The sequence below is a fragment of the Phyllobates terribilis genome, unplaced genomic scaffold, assembly GCF_046119375.1.
Source record: "Phyllobates terribilis strain yellow unplaced genomic scaffold, ASM4611937v1 Scaffold_4__5_contigs__length_816908805, whole genome shotgun sequence".
Taxonomy (NCBI): Eukaryota; Metazoa; Chordata; class Amphibia; order Anura; family Dendrobatidae; genus Phyllobates; species Phyllobates terribilis.
Genome location: NW_027362764.1, coordinates 729,474,851 through 729,490,922, shown reverse-complemented (window position 1 = coordinate 729,490,922; position 16,072 = coordinate 729,474,851).

Below are 16,072 nucleotides of genomic sequence, written 5' to 3'. Positions count from 1 at the left end.
ATCTAGCTCTGAAAAAACATTTAGGCTTTTAGCAGTGTGTGGGACTTGGTCTATTAGTCCATCTATACTGACCTCCATCAGGTTGCAAATTCAATATAATTTTTTTCTGCATCAAGCGCTGAAAAAATATTTAGGCTTGTAGCAGTGTGTGGGACCTGTTCTACTAGTCCATCTATACTGACCTCCATCAGGTTGCAAATTCAATAAAAAAAATTTCTGCATCTAGCTCTGAAAAAATATTTCTGCTTCTAGCAGTGTGTGGGACTTGTTCTAATAGTCCATATATACTGACCTCCATCAGGTTGCAAATTAAAGACAATTTTTATCTGCATCTAGCTCTGAAATAATATTTAGGCTTCTAGCAGTATGTTGGATCTGGTCTATTAGTCCATCTATACTAACCTCCACCAGGTTGCAAATTAAAAATAATTTTTTTCTGCATCTAGCTCTGAAAAATTATTTAGGCTTCTAGCTGTGTGTGGGACTTGTTCTATTAGTCCATCTATACTGACCTCCATCAGGTTGCAAATTCAATATAATTTTTTTGTGCATCTAGCTCTGAAAAAATATTTCAGCTTCTAGCAGTGTGTGCGACTTGTTCTATTAGTCCATCTATTCTGACCTCCATCAGGTTGCAAATTAAAAATAATTTTTATCTGCATCTAGCTCTGAAAAAATATTTAGGCATCTAGCAGAGTGTGGGACTTGGTCTATTAGTCCATCTATACTAACCTGCACCAGGTTGCAAATTAAAAATAATTTTTATCTGCATCTAGCTCTGAAAAAAAATTTAGGATTCTAGCAGTGTGTGGGACTTGTTCTATTAGTCCATCTATACTGACCTCCATCAGGTTGCAAATTCAATATAATTTTTTCTGTATCTAGCTCTGAAAAAATATTTACGCTTCTAGCAGTGTGTGGGACTTGGTCTATTAGTCCATCTATACTGACCTCCACCAGGTTGCAAATTAAAAATAATTTTTATCTGCATCTAGCTCTGAAAAAATATTTCAGCTTCTAGCAGTGTGTGCGACTTGTTCTATCAGTCCATCTATTCTGACCGCCATCAGGTTGCAAATTAAAAATAATTTTTATCTGCATCTAGCTCTGAAAAAATATTTACGCTTCTAGCAGTGTGTGGATCTTGTTCTGTTAGTCCATCTATACTGACCTCCATCAGGTTGCAAATGAAAAATAATTTTTATCTGCATCTAGCTCTGAAAAAATATTTAGGCTTCTAGCAGTGTGTGGGACTTGGTCTATTAGTCCATCTATACTAACCTCCACCAGGTTGCAAATTAAAAATAATTTTTATCTGCATCTAGCTCTGAAAAAAAATTTAGGCTTCTAGCAGTGTGTGGGACTTGTTCTATTAGTCCATCTATACTGACCTCCATCAGGTTGCAAATTCAATATTATTTTTTCTGCACCTAGCTCTGAAAAAATATTTAGGCTTCTAGCAGTATGTGGGACTTGGTCTATTAGTCCATCTATACTGACCTCCACCAGGTTGCAAATTAAAAATAATTTTTATCTGCATCTAGCTCTGAAAAAATATTTCAGCTTCTAGCAGTGTGTGGATCTTGTTCTATTAGTCCATCTATACTGACCTCCATCAGGTTGCAAATTAAAAATAATTTTTATTTGCATCTAGCTCTGAAAAAATATTTAGGCTTCTAGCAGTGTGCGGTACTTGGTCTATTAGTCCATCTATACTGACCTCCATCAGGTTGCAAATTCAATCTAATTAGTTTCTGCATCTAGCTCTGAAAAAATAGCTAGGCTTGTAGCAGTGTGTGGGACTTGTTCTATTAGTCCATCTATACTGACCTCCATCAGGTTGCAAATTCAAAATAATGTTTTTCTGCATCTAGCTCTGAAAAAATATTTCAGCTTCTAGCAGTGTGTGGGACTTGTTCTAGTAGTCCATCTATACTGACCTCCATCAGGTTGCAAATTAAAAATAATTTTTATCTGCATCTAGCTCTGAAAAATTGTTTAGGCTTGTAGCAGTGTGTGGGACTTGTTATAGTAGTCCATCTATACTGATCTCCATCAGGTTGCAAATTAAAAATAATTTTTATCTGCATCTAGCTCTGAAAAAATATTTTGGCTTCTAGCAGTGTGTGTGACTTGGTCTATTAGTCCATCTATACTAACTTCCAACAGATTGCAAATTAAAAATAATTTTTATCTGCATCTAGCTCTGAAAAAATATTTAGACTTGCAGCAGTGTGTGGGACTTGTTCTATTAGTCCATCTATACTGACCTCCATCAGGTTGCAAGTTCAATATAATTTTTTTCTGCATATAGCTCTGAAAAAATATTTAGGCTTCTAGCAGTGTGTGGGACTTGTTCTACTAGTCCATCTATACTGACCTCCATCAGGTTGCAAATTCAATATAATTTTTTTCTGCATCTAGCTCTGAAAAAATATTTCAGCTTCTAGCAGTGTGTGGGACTTGTTCTAGTAGTCCATCTATACTGACCTCCATCAGGTTGCAAATTAAAAATAATTTTTATCTGCATCTAGCTCTGAAAAATTGTTTAGGCTTGTAGCAGTGTGTGGGACTTGTTATAGTAGTCCATCTATACTGATCTCCATCAGGTTGCAAATTAAAAATAATTTTTATCTGCATCTAGCTCTGAAAAAATATTTTGGCTTCTAGCAGTGTGTGTGACTTGGTCTATTAGTCCATCTATACTAACCTCCACCAGGTTGCAATTTAAAAATATTTTTTATCTGCATCTAGCTCTGAAAAAATATTTAGGCTTCTAGCAGTGTGTGGGACTTGGTCTATTAGTCCATCTATACTGACCTCCATTAGGTTGCAAATTCAATATAATTTTTTCTGCATATAGCTCTGAAAAAATATTTAGGCTTGTAGCAGTGTGTGGGACTTGTTCTACTAGTCCATCTATACTGACCTCCATCAGGTTGCAAATTCAATATAATTTTTTTCTGCATCTAGCTCTGAAAAAATATTTCAGCTTCTAGCAGTGTGTGAGACTTGTTCTAATAGTCCATCTATGCTGACCTCCATCAGGTTGCAAATTAAAAACATTTTTTTTCTGCATCTAGCTCTGAAATAATATTTAGGCTTCTAGCAGTATGTTGCATCTGGTCTATTAGTCCATCTATACTAACCTCCACCAGGTTGCAAATTAAAAATAATTTTTATCTGCATCTAGCTCTGAAAAATTATTTAGGCTTCTAGCTGTGTGTGGGACTTGTTCTATTAGTCCATCTATACTGACGTCCATCAGGTTGCAAATTCAATATAATTTTTATCTGCATCTAGCTCTGAAAAAATATTTAGGCTTCTAGCAGTGTGTGGGACTTGCTCTATTAGTCCATCTATACTGACCTCCATCAGGTTGCAAATTCAATATAATTTTTTTCTGCATCTAGCTCTGAAAAATATTTAGGCTTGTAGCAGTGTGTGGGACTTGTTCTATTAGTCCATCTATACTAACCTCCACCAGGTTGCAAATTAAAAATAATTTTTATCTGCATCTAGCTCTGAAAAAATATTTAGGATTCTAGCAGTGTGTGGGACTTGTTCTATTAGTCCATCTATACTGACCTCCATCAGGTTGCAAATTCAATATAATTTTTTTCTGCATCTAGCTCTGAAAAAATATTTCAGCTTCTAGCAGTGTGTGGGACTTGTTCTATTAGTCCATCTATACTGACCTCCATCAGGTTGCAAATTCAATATAATTTTTTTCTGCATCTAGCTCTGAAAAAATATTTAGGCTTCTAGCAGTGTGTGGGACTTGTTCTATTAGTCCATCTATACTGACCTCCATCAGGTTGCAAATTCAATATAATTTTTTTCTGCATCTAGCTCTGAAAAAATATTTCTGCTTCTAGCAGTGTGTGGGACTTGTTCTATTAGTCCATCTATACTTACCTCCATAAGGTTGCAAATTAAAAATTATTTTTATCTGCATCTAGCTCTGAAAAAATATTTGGGCTTGTAACAGTGTGTGGTACTCATTGTATTAGGTCATCTATACCAAGCTCCACCAGATTTGAAATTAATAAAAAATTTTAGCTGCCTCTAGCCATGAAAATAATTTTTCTTCCCAATAGTGGTAGTAATAGAAACATGGGGCGCGCCTAGCGCATTGCACCAGCCTAGCGCATTGCATTAATAAGATGGCATCATCGTCTCTCCCAGTGCTAGGCCTACTACGCCTGCTAGCATTCCTGTGCTAAAACACAATGTATGGGTTCGAGCTAGCCACTATGCTGAGGGGTTTAAGCTGCTGCTAACGCTTTATAACAATTCAATTGGCAGATTTTCACAGAGCTCTTCCCCAACGCCCACCCATCGGGCAACAGTTGTCCACCCTCCCTGTGGGATCTAGTGGCGAAAAGTTGATGCCATTAATCAGAGCGTCAGTTGGCCCGTCGACGTGGCAAGCATACAGTAAGGCATGGGAAGAGTGAACACGACTAGTAGCAGGCAGACTGGTTGACCAATGTGAAAAAGCCAGATCACAAGTCACCATAGAATTTCTCCACCAGCTAATGATGAGGGGCATATCAGGGGCATCAGCGCAGCGGTGTCTGACCGGAGTAGCATTTCACTTCCAACTACTGAATTGGGGAGATGTGACAAAGATTCATCATCAGACAATCCATAAAAGGGTGGAAAAGGGGTCAGCCAAGTCAGGAGTGTAGACGTCCCGTCCCGTGTCAATAAAACTGATTTCTCACATCATATCCCTAACACCATTAACATGACACTCACAATTTGAAGCAACACTACTGTCTACTGCATTTGTGATCGCCTTCTTCGGGGCGCTATGCATAAGCGAATTAGTCCCTCAATCACAAATTACCACCAGTGGAGGCTTATTACACCAGGACGTAGTCATAGCCAATAATGCAATACGTCTAAGCATACGCCAATCGAAAATGGTTCCAGCGGGCAGGGGCACTGGGGTACTTCTACAACCCACAAACGGTACACTGAGTCGGGTAACAATAGTAAAAACATATCTAACCATCAGATCACAAAGTCATTTCTTCCTATCACACATTAATGGAACACCATTATCAAGATACCAGTTCCAAGCTATATTTTATAAATGCATAACATCGGCAGGAAACCACCCCAAAGATTACGGGACACACTTATTCCGCATAGGCGCGGCCACGGAAGCAGCAAGAGCAGGACTGTCACAAACGGAAGTTGAGAGGATAGGGAGATGGCGATCCACGTGTTTGGCGAGATACATAAGACCGGATTTATTATCCTAACGTGGTTTGTTTCTTTTACAGGTGACGCTAAGCCAACAGTGTGGGTGATAGGCCACTCGTATATATATTGGGCAGAAAAATGGGCGAAAGTCCGCCCAGGCGGGAGGAAATTCGAATTTCATAACACATATTTCAACTGGAGAGGTATTAGAGGCCTGCTATGGCCACAGGTACTAATGGAGGTAATCAAGGTAGGGAGAGAGGCAAGAGGTCTGGTCATCTTAGTTATACAGGCCGGGGGAAATAACCTAGGTCATCACAAGAGCGCATAACTAATGGCAATAATGAAACTAGACATTGAGCGCTTCAGAGAATTTTTCACAAAACTAGCTATAGTATGGTCAGAGATTGTGCCAATAGCGGTATGGCAAGGTGCGCGAGACATTACGGCCATCGAATGGACAAGGCGGGTAATAAATATTCGGATGGCAAAATTTAGAAGAGACAGAGGTGGTGTAGTGATGCGACACCGACAACCGGAAGGAGATAAAGCAGGCCTCATACGGCCCGACAGTGTTCACTTAATGGATATTGGACTGGACATATTCCTGTCAGGACTCCAGGACAGAGTGGAACAAGTGTTAAGAGTGATGGGTGGGGGTCAGAGTCCTGCATACGAGTACGCAGGATCCTCCGTTGACTGGAAATAGAAAGGACATGTTGGAGAGTTACACTTGTTGGCCAACTTGTCGGACTGGAGACCCAGGGCATGCTGCAACAAGCTGAATTATTTTAGAAATAAAATGCCTTTCTAATGGAATGAGTATAAAGAGTTTATAAAGCTGTGACCGATCCTCACCCATCCAGTTGTAAGAGTTACATTATTGTATTGTCATGGAAAGGGGGGCGGTAGGGGGGCTGAGCGTCTGGGTTTGGTTGGGGGTCCCCACAGTCTGCCTAGGCTAGATGCATTTAAAAATTCTTATTAGATACACAGGCGGTGCAGCTTGCTTCGCAGCTGGGCTACTACGCCCAAAGTATTGCCTAGGCTAGATGCAGTTAAAAATTCTACGCTGACTAGCAGACACTGAAGCTTTGGAGCAGACCTCTGAGTAAACAGCTCTTCAGACTCAACCATCTGTGTTACCCCAAGCCATAGTGTATGAAGTTTCTTACAGTTAAAAGGGGGGGGGGAGCGACCCAACCCACCTCGAATTGTCGATGCCAACGTCACGTAAGACACAGCAAGGCGACTCTACATTCTCAGTGGACAGCCGCGTGTGCTTATCTGTCAGCACACCACCAGCAGCGCTGAACACACGTTCAGAGAGAACGCTGGCTGCAGGGCATGACAAGATCTCCAAGGCGTGAGGGCGAGCTCCGGCCATTTTTCCAGATTGGAATCCCAAAATGAGCAAGGGTCCAGTGATACAGTCATGGCTTCGATGTTCACTTGGAGATACTCCTGTACCATCCTCTCTAGGCGTTGACTATGTGTCAGACTTCTTGTCACCTATGGCCTTGCAAAGGATGGTCTAAAAAAGTGGTGAAACGATTCTACAAAATTGCTGTTACCAGCAGATACTGTGTTACTGTTACGGTTTGAGTGATGAAGACTCGACAGTCCCATGGTTGGCAAGTTGGAACTGTGAGATTCACTACGTGCACCTCTGGTGTTTTGTGGAAAAGCACATGTAAGTTTCTGCAACAGCGTCTGCAGATACTCCTGCATGCATAAATCCCTTTTTATGGCAGGAATTATTTCAGCAAATTTACTTTTGTACCGGGGATCTAAGAGTGTGGCAACCCAGTAGTCGGGATTACTTCGAATTCTGACAATCCGAGGGTCATGTTGCAGGTAGTGCAGCAAGAAGGCACTCATGTGTCTTGCGCATCCAGGAGGACCAAGTCCTTGTTGTGTTGGTAGCGTGGTAAGAATCATGCTTCCTTCCTCTGCCCTCTCCCTCCAACCTCGCACAACAGAAATGTGATCAAGGTCTCCCATGCTCATCGCCAGTTAGTCCTCCACTTCTTCCTTGGCTCCTGCACCTTCCTCAACAGTTTGGCTGCTACCATGTGCCCTGGTTAATCCCTCTCCCCCACCCTCCCATGCCTGCCGCCTTGGTGCTGCCGACCTTCTGGACCTTGGAGATGTTATCCTTTCCGCATACGACTCCTCCTTTACTTCCTCCACCTCCTCTTGTCCCGCCACCTGACTCTGAATTCTGTTTAATGTGTGCTCCAGCATGTAAATCACCGGAATAGTCATGCTGATAATGGCATAGTCGTCGGCACTAAACATCTTCGTTGCCATTTCAAAACTGTGCAGAAGGGTGTGTGGTGCCCCTGAGATCATTTACCTCTATAAGGGGGAGAGAAGAAAACAGGACACACACTTGAGGAAGGCACGCAGCGCCGAAACGCGCGTCGGGGATACACACACGGAGTGTATCCTGTTTTCTTCTCTCCCCCTTATAGAGGTAAATGATCTCGGATATACATTTCTATGGATATATTGTAGGGAGTAGACATATGACTATGTACCCATGGTGATTATGCTGCTGTTCTTTTTGCTTAAACATTAGTCTATGTATACATCTATCTATATAGTGCAGCATCTTGTCCACTTTATTTCAGATTCATACCACGGACACTCTCCATGTTTTAGTCACACTCCGTGTCATGTTTTGCTTGTTTTTTAATTTTTTTTTTTATGCTACTGTGTATCTATTTTTGGTGCTATATATTTTTATATATATATCCATTGTCTCCCCAAACTCTCTGTTGTTTGATATTCAATAAAGTTTTTTCTATTTTTCTAATCATTGGGCTACTATTGTTGTTTGGTGCTTTGCACTCTTTCTTCTGTAATATGTTAACGATGGCCCCTGTACAATCCGACTAGTGGAATGCGTTAACACTATCATACTATATACTACTTGGTGGCATTCCTAGATCTGATTCTAATTTCTCTTTTTTCTTGCAGTGGAGCTCAGTCTAGTCTAGAGAACACAGTTAGTAGTTCAGCAGTGGAGCACGAGGCTCCTGCTAGCTAGATTCAGGAAGCCCAGATAGAGCTTAAGGTGTGCCGGCGTCATAAGATCGGTGAAGCGCGGCAAGCTGCCGTTAGTGTGTATAGCCTAGTGAGGGCCCGAGTAGGCCGAAGGCGAGTGGCGAGTTAGTACATAAGGGGCAGAGGAGCTTAACCAGCTCACCCCAAAGCATTTACCGGACACAGGATCCGAGCTTACCGGGATCTCTATGACCCAGTAAGGCATAACCGGAATCCCTGTAGAACTACAAGTCCCAGGATCGCTAAGGTCTTGATACGTAAAAGGGCCAGGAGACGCTTAGGCCCCGCATACTGGGAGCGTGAACTCCAAGAGAAGGCCCTACCACAAGGTCAGCCAGCGCAGGACAGAGACAAAGTTAGGCCTAGCTTCAGGCAGGTCAGAAACTTACTACGCAGAGGCAAGAAACAGGAGGCCCTACACCCGCTCATTGGGGAGGATCCTAATATGCACCCTTCACCCTACAGTGCTCCGGGATGTGCCTGAACTTCCACCAGTAAAAGGTACTGAAGTGACTACCGTATCCGTTCCCGTTCTTGCTCTGACCCAGCTGGGTCTCGTCTGTCCTGCATTCCCCCTGCATACGCTGCCCTGAGACCTAGCTCCACCTGTGGGGAGCTATACCATCGAGCTGCCTTATCACCGGCCTCAGTGGACTGCTGCAGCGCTGGTGCTTCTCACCAGATACCACAGGTGGCGTCACGAACTCTTATAAAATTAACAATTATCCAACCTTTTAAAGAGTGAACCCAGGGTACGGGCCAGGGAGCGGACCACCGCGACATCCCCAAGGCCAGGCAAAGGCCCGGGTACCGAGTCATCCCCAACCCCTGGGCTAGTCTAATCCTCCTCCACCTCCTCTGCTGACCTCATCGACTGGCTGACTGTGGGTTGACAGTAAGTGGGATCTCCAACCTCGTCATCATCAGCCTGTGTGTTCTCACACCCGTCGTCCTCAGAGCCAACCTGTTCCTGCCCTGACCGAAAAGTAAAGTTGTCGCTCCAATCAGGTATTTGAGTCTCATCATCGTCTTCATAATTTTCACCACCAACAGGAGTTACAGTTTGGGAACGAGGGTCTACATTATGCTCAGAACCTTCTTCATCTGGTCCTGGATCCGACTTATAAAGATTCTGGGCATCAGTGCAGATCATTTCCTCGTCTGGATTAACAGAAGCTCTGGAGCAGACCTCTGTTTCCCAGGCTATAGTATGAGTAAACAGCTGTGCAGACTCAACCATCTGTGTTACCCCATACTCAGACGGGCAGCTGGAGACTTGGGAGCTGTGAGGAAGCAAGTGCGATTGGGGTGACACCTCTGAGGACTGGAGTATTTGTGATGTTGAAGTTGAGGTGGAGGAGAGCCCACTTGAAGGAGCACTTGATATCCGTTATAGCACCTGCTGTTTTTGTGCCTCATCTGGAATTTGTAGCGATGGGCGTGTCCGTAAGAAAGGGATCGTATCACATTGTCCACGAAAAGAAGTAGACATCTTAGTTTGGCTGGAAGATGGTCTTATTTCTGTAGATGTTACTCCCCCCCCCCCACCGTGGGGGGTGGGCTCGACCCCCCAGCGGACAGGCTCCAGTATTGGGAGAGGGGGGCTGGCCGTCACAGTCCACCGCGGCTCTGGCACAAACCCGGCGACATGGAGGTCGCACGGGCAGGAACGGACTGGCCATGTCGGCTTCGCACTTTTTTGGTTTAAGAAGGGCATGACATGCCTATATCTGTGTCTCCCCCTCCTTTTACTCCTCTACCTCTTTTCTTTTCGCATGACTTTGTGTACTTGTCACTTTTCCATGTGTTAGTTGTGTCTTCTGAGCAGTTTGTCAGCTTTTGGACACCTTTTGAAGTGTTTTCTATGTGTTTTCTATGTGTTTCTATGTGTTTTTGTTTGCCTGCCATTGGTTTTAACGGTGTTCGACGAACAGTTCGACAAACAGTTCGACGAACAGTTCGGTGAACATATGGGTGTTTGACGAACCGAACCGAACTCGAACACTACGGGGGTAGCTCAACACTATACATGATACATTTACAAAAGAGTCAGAATTTGAGTAGGAGCGTGAAAAAACAGAGGAGACAGAGTTGAATGTTTGGCTTACCATCTCCATAACTCTGATAACAACAGTCTGTTAATTTTTATGGGACTGACGAAAAGGTTATTAGTTAACTAATACAGAATATCAGTAATAGTAAAACAAAGATTTCCACTAATATATCCTGCTGAGCATTACAGGTTGGACAGTGATAACAAAGATTGCGCTGTAATGTACTCAATAAGCAAATACTATTCCTAATGCAATTCTGCATTAAATAAAATAAATTGCAAATTATTCTATTCTTCTTATGAAATGTATCATTGTAATTAAAATTAATTTAACCTCTCTTAACATTGTGTTAAATGTCATCTCACAGTTTAATGCATGCAGGTTTTAATCGTGTGTTTTATGTGCATGAATTAAATAATGGAAACTAAAATCACAGAGAAAACTCATTTTAAAAAGGCTTAAGTAAAACCTTGGCACCAACTTCATCAAAACATTTCAAAATGCATTTTCAATCACATATAAAAAATATGGAGATACAAGAATATAAATCCCATTTGTCAGAACTTCCATAATGTCTGGGAATTTCCTTAATAGGAAAGACATCCCAAACTGCCAACTGAGCAGAACAGTATTTTCAAATGGACGCTTGAAGCCATGATCAGGGTGAACTTGGACAACATGCATTTATACTTCACCCACAGACTAAAAGGATTTATACCAAGCAAGCAAGATATTTACAGAAAGGCTTGGACTGGCCCGCAGGAGAACTGGAGAATCCTCCGGTGGGCCACCAGCCTCTTATATGAGCAGTATCTTATTCATTTAACAATCATTGATATATAAAATTGTGATTGAGAATAATGTCACATTTGCATGTAGCTGAAAAGTGGGGCCCTGGATTTGGTCACTGGTGGGCCTTTGGCTACCCAGTCTGACACTGTTCACAGTTATCACATCACCTATCCAAAGTTACATCACTTGGCTATCGTCGGCAGTAGAGTTGAGTGAATCTATTAGAATTCTAATTTGCCAAATTTGTTCAATTTTGTTAGGAAATTCAATTTACCGTGAATCAAAATGACTTCAAAGCCTCTAATTACACTGAAATACATGTATGGAGATAATTTTTTTTTTGCTTACACACAAATCTTATTCACTGCAGTATTTTCACATACACTATGGCCCCGATTTATTAAGACCTGCGTTATTCACGCCAGTCTTGATGAGGGGGATGTTAAAGTTAGAGGCACATGATTCCTTAAGAAGCACACATCTCTTAATAATCAAGTGCATTTTAAAAGAGCCATGCGCAATGAGGAACTTATTTATAATTTGTGGTGTAAGGCCTAATTGAATTAGACAATCATGCATCGTCAAGCATTGTTCTGTCCCCTTCTCATCCCAGCTTTGCCCATGTTGGCAGTGCTGACCAAACCTGGCGTAAAAACACCAAGCCTTTATCCTTGCGTAGCACAGAAATTTTATGATGTTTCAAAATGTTTTACACCAAATTTCTAGTTTAAACACTTTGATGAATCGGGGCTTATCCGTACAGTTTCTTCAGCATTTTATACCTTTCACTCCTTATCTCTATTGGTAAGTTATGAGCTGTGATGTCCTTTCACTAATTGAATTTACTACAAAATAGCTGCTGTATTTCCTGCTCCTGCTTTTATTCAGGCTATGATAGTCTCTCCTGATTGACCATGCTATATAATGTTATGTGATAGCTGAAAGACATCATGGAGATTACACAAATTTGCTGGGTTCCCAAATTCCTAAACATTCAAGACAAATTCAATTCATATTGATTCAATTGATCCATCTTTAGATGGCAGTCCAATACTGTGTAGTTGGATCACTAATGTATATGTTAGACCAGGAGCGGAATTATCATCAGAGAAGCCATAATTGTAAAAATAGCACTCATCGCTAAAGTATCATTTAATTAGCCAAAAAAGGAAAATAGGTCGGTATATACACAAGCAACAGTCATTTTGCACTTACTTCTGCTGCCTGTGTGTTTGCAGATATTGACCCTATTGTCCTTTTTGCCTAATAAAAAGATACTTTAGTGATGATTTCTGCCTTATTTTTCTTGCTGTTTTTTTTCAACCTGTACATGTACATGTTTTCTCTGATTTGTAAAGTCCAGAAAAATATGCTGGCGCTATAGAAATAAAATTATTACAATTATTTAATATCATACTGTTTACCAGAGAGATGTGAGGCAATCATACTGTGTATAGGAATCTTTTGGTCCTCATGCTATATATTGGAGAGCTGTGGTCCATAATATTATATATAGGAGGCTATGGGGCCTTTATACTGCATTTAGGGGGCTGAAGATCTATCCCATCATGCTATATACAGTATAGTAGGATTATGGGGATATCATATTGTCTATAGAGAGCTATTGGGCCATCACATTATGTTTATAAGGGGCTAAAGGGCCATCATACTGTATATAGGAGAGCTGTGGGGATATCATACTGTGTATAAGGGGCTAAAGGGCCATTGTATCTTAAATTTGAGGACTGTGTGGGCATCATATTGTATATAGAGACTGTGGAGATATCACACTGTGTATAGGAACCTTTATACTGTATATAAGGGGGCTTTTGTGCTATCTTACTGCATGAAGGGGGCTGTGGATCATAATACAGTAAATATAGGTCTATGAGGCCATGCTACTGCATATAGAAAGCTGTGAGACTATCATACTACGTATAGGTGAGCTATGTGACAATCATACTGTATATAGGGGAAATGGGGAAATCACACTGCATATATTCAGCTGTGGGTCATCATGCTGTATATAGAGAACTGTGTGGCTATCAGGCCTTTAAGACCATCATAATGACTTGCAGAGCCCAATATACAGTATTCTGTATATAGGAGGGCTATGGACCAATTACTCTATATATAGGGGGATGTGAGGGCCATTAACCAGTATATGGGGAGCTATAGGGCCATCATACTGTGTATATAGGGAGGACTGGGCCATCAGACTGCATATAGATGGCTGTGGGGTAATCTTACTACATATATGATAATATTATGTGTATGAGACAGCGATGTAGCAGCTACTCAAAGCGAACTTTGACCATGTGACCTGTGACGCAGCCAAGGTCGCCGTCTAGCACCAGCCTAAGTTTATAAATGTGGCTTGTACCCTAACAGGATTTTTCTAAGTGGCCCGGGACCCCATTTGAGTTTGTGCTTTTTAGCCTAGGTTTTGCTGTATATGAATTCCACAGCTTTTCATTATTAAAAAAATGAATTAAACTTAATCATCTTACATTTCAGTAATATTCACAATTTATTTAATCATTATTTTAGTCAAAATAATTTTTTACTTTAATCAAAATGATTCGTCGACTGTTTATTTTTCATCTGTGATTTTTATTCAGAGTATAATACAAGATTTTGTTTTTCATACTATTAGAACAATCTGTACAGTATGGTAACCCTGGGATCTTCGTGAAAATTCTTGTTGGAATGAGTCTATGGAAGCATATGTAAGCTGGATGTGACAAACCCTCACATGTATCACAAAAATCTATGAACTGAACTTGGGAAGTTTAAAGCTTGAAATGCTTTGGGGCATTTTGGAACAGCAAACACATTCTGTTCACACGCTCCTTTACTAAATGGTTACAATGTAACAGAAATAAATGATGGAAAATACTGAGAATTTAGAGAATTTTAAATGTGTCATATTTCTTCCATGAGAGAAAAATGTGCAGCATCCACATTGCAATTAAAAAAAAAAGAAATCAAAGAGGAATAAAATGGAAAAGAAAGGACTGAACTAAGGAAGAGATATGGCTGCCATTCTTGTAAATGACCTTTTCCTGTACATCATTAGGACTTTGTAATGGTCGTATTTTGCATTTTTTTAATATTTTGCTTTTATGTGGCACAAGCTGCAAATAACCTTGTGTATTTTTATTGCACTTTTACAAATGCGATTGTCTATCTGGGGTCTCATATTGCACCCATTAGGCATAGGCTCTTGTATTTTTGTGTTTTGTTCTGTAGAGTATATGTTATAGCACTTACTTCTGCTTTTTTATTTCCAATGAGCATGTGAATTGACATGCCAGACTGGACTCTGGACTAATGCATAATCTTTATATTATCTTGATTTATTAAGCACACATGCAGACTGTCATGGCCTCTCAATTGCAAAAATGAAAAAAGGTGGGCTGCGCTGCAAGAATGAAGAGTCTTGAGATTTCAAATTGTTTTTATTGATACCAACGCGTTTCTGGCCTCTTAATTGTGGCACATGTTCCGATTAGGAATGCTGTACACTTCTGTTTTCTGGTGGTCTAGATGCATTTCACAGAAACATTCATGCATTGTCCACATATTGCCATCCTTCCTAGCACTCCCAGTCAGGTATGAATTCTTAATACAGTATATTTAATTTAAAGGGAATCTGCTTTCAGGTTTATGCTTTGTAATCTAAGGGAGCATAAAATAAGGACAGAGACTCTCTTGGATTTCTTATTTGGCTTTTTGCTGTAGTTTTTATAAAATCAATCACTTTTTATTTTCTACATCTCTGCTAGACATTTAAATAATCAATGTTAGTGTTTGAAGAAACCTCCGGGACCATTGTATTCAACCCCCTGCTCAATGCAGGATTCACTAAAACATCTTAGACAGATGTTTGTCCAGCCTCTGTGTGAAGACTTCCATTGAAGGAGAAGTCACCTCTAGTGATGAGCGAGCATACTTGCAAGTACTCGAACGAGCATCTCAGTACTTGAGATGCTCGGAGCTCGCCGAGAACTTGCGAGATGCTCGGGCGGAAGCTTGGGTCCCCTCCCTGCATGTTTGCCGCTCTTTATAGTGCCAATCAACATGCAGGGATTGCCTGCCACTCACTGTAATGCCGCAGCCATGTTGGTTGTGGCATTACAGTGATCATCTGGCCGCACAGCGTCATCAGGTCTATATCAGACCTGGCGCCGCCATGCTCGTCACAGTCACTCCGGAATCAGACAGTGTAGGGAGAGGTGCTGCTGAGCTAGGGAGACATTTGCTTGTTTCTAGTTAGTGTAGGTGTACCAAACTATATTAGAGACACATTTCCATCTCAACAAACAGTCCTTCTGAGGACTAATCCATCTGCAGAGATATCAGGCAGGCAGTGTATATAGGCAGTCAGGCAGTGTATATAGCAGACTGCAGTGCAAGAAGCACAAGAGGCTCCATTCCTGTTCTGCCTTCTGCTGCTGTTAGATATTTCTAGACAAAGGCCCAGGTCTCAGGGGCAAGGAATAATTTGTTTTGGATCTTAATCCTCATTATTTGCTTAAAAAGCAATCCAGAGAACACCGTTTTTCTGCGCCATTTGCTTGTTGGCACTGCAGAATACAGCCAGGTCCTTTCCATATTACAGATCTAAAAATCCAGCTATTTAAAACCGTGGTTTGTCCATCACATGGATTACATATACGTTTTCTGAAAATTTTGCCATTTCTGGCCTCCATTCTAATTTTTTTTTCAGTGTGTCAGCAAATTTTTTGGCATTGGTTTGCCGTTCAAAATAGTTACCTACAGGCCAGGTATTTAAAACTGTGGTTTCTCCATCACATGGATCACATTCACATATACAGTGCATTGTGAAACTATTTGGCCCCCTTGAACTTTTCTACCTTTTGCCACATTTCTGGCTTCAAACATAAAGATATAAAATTCTAAGAATCAACAAC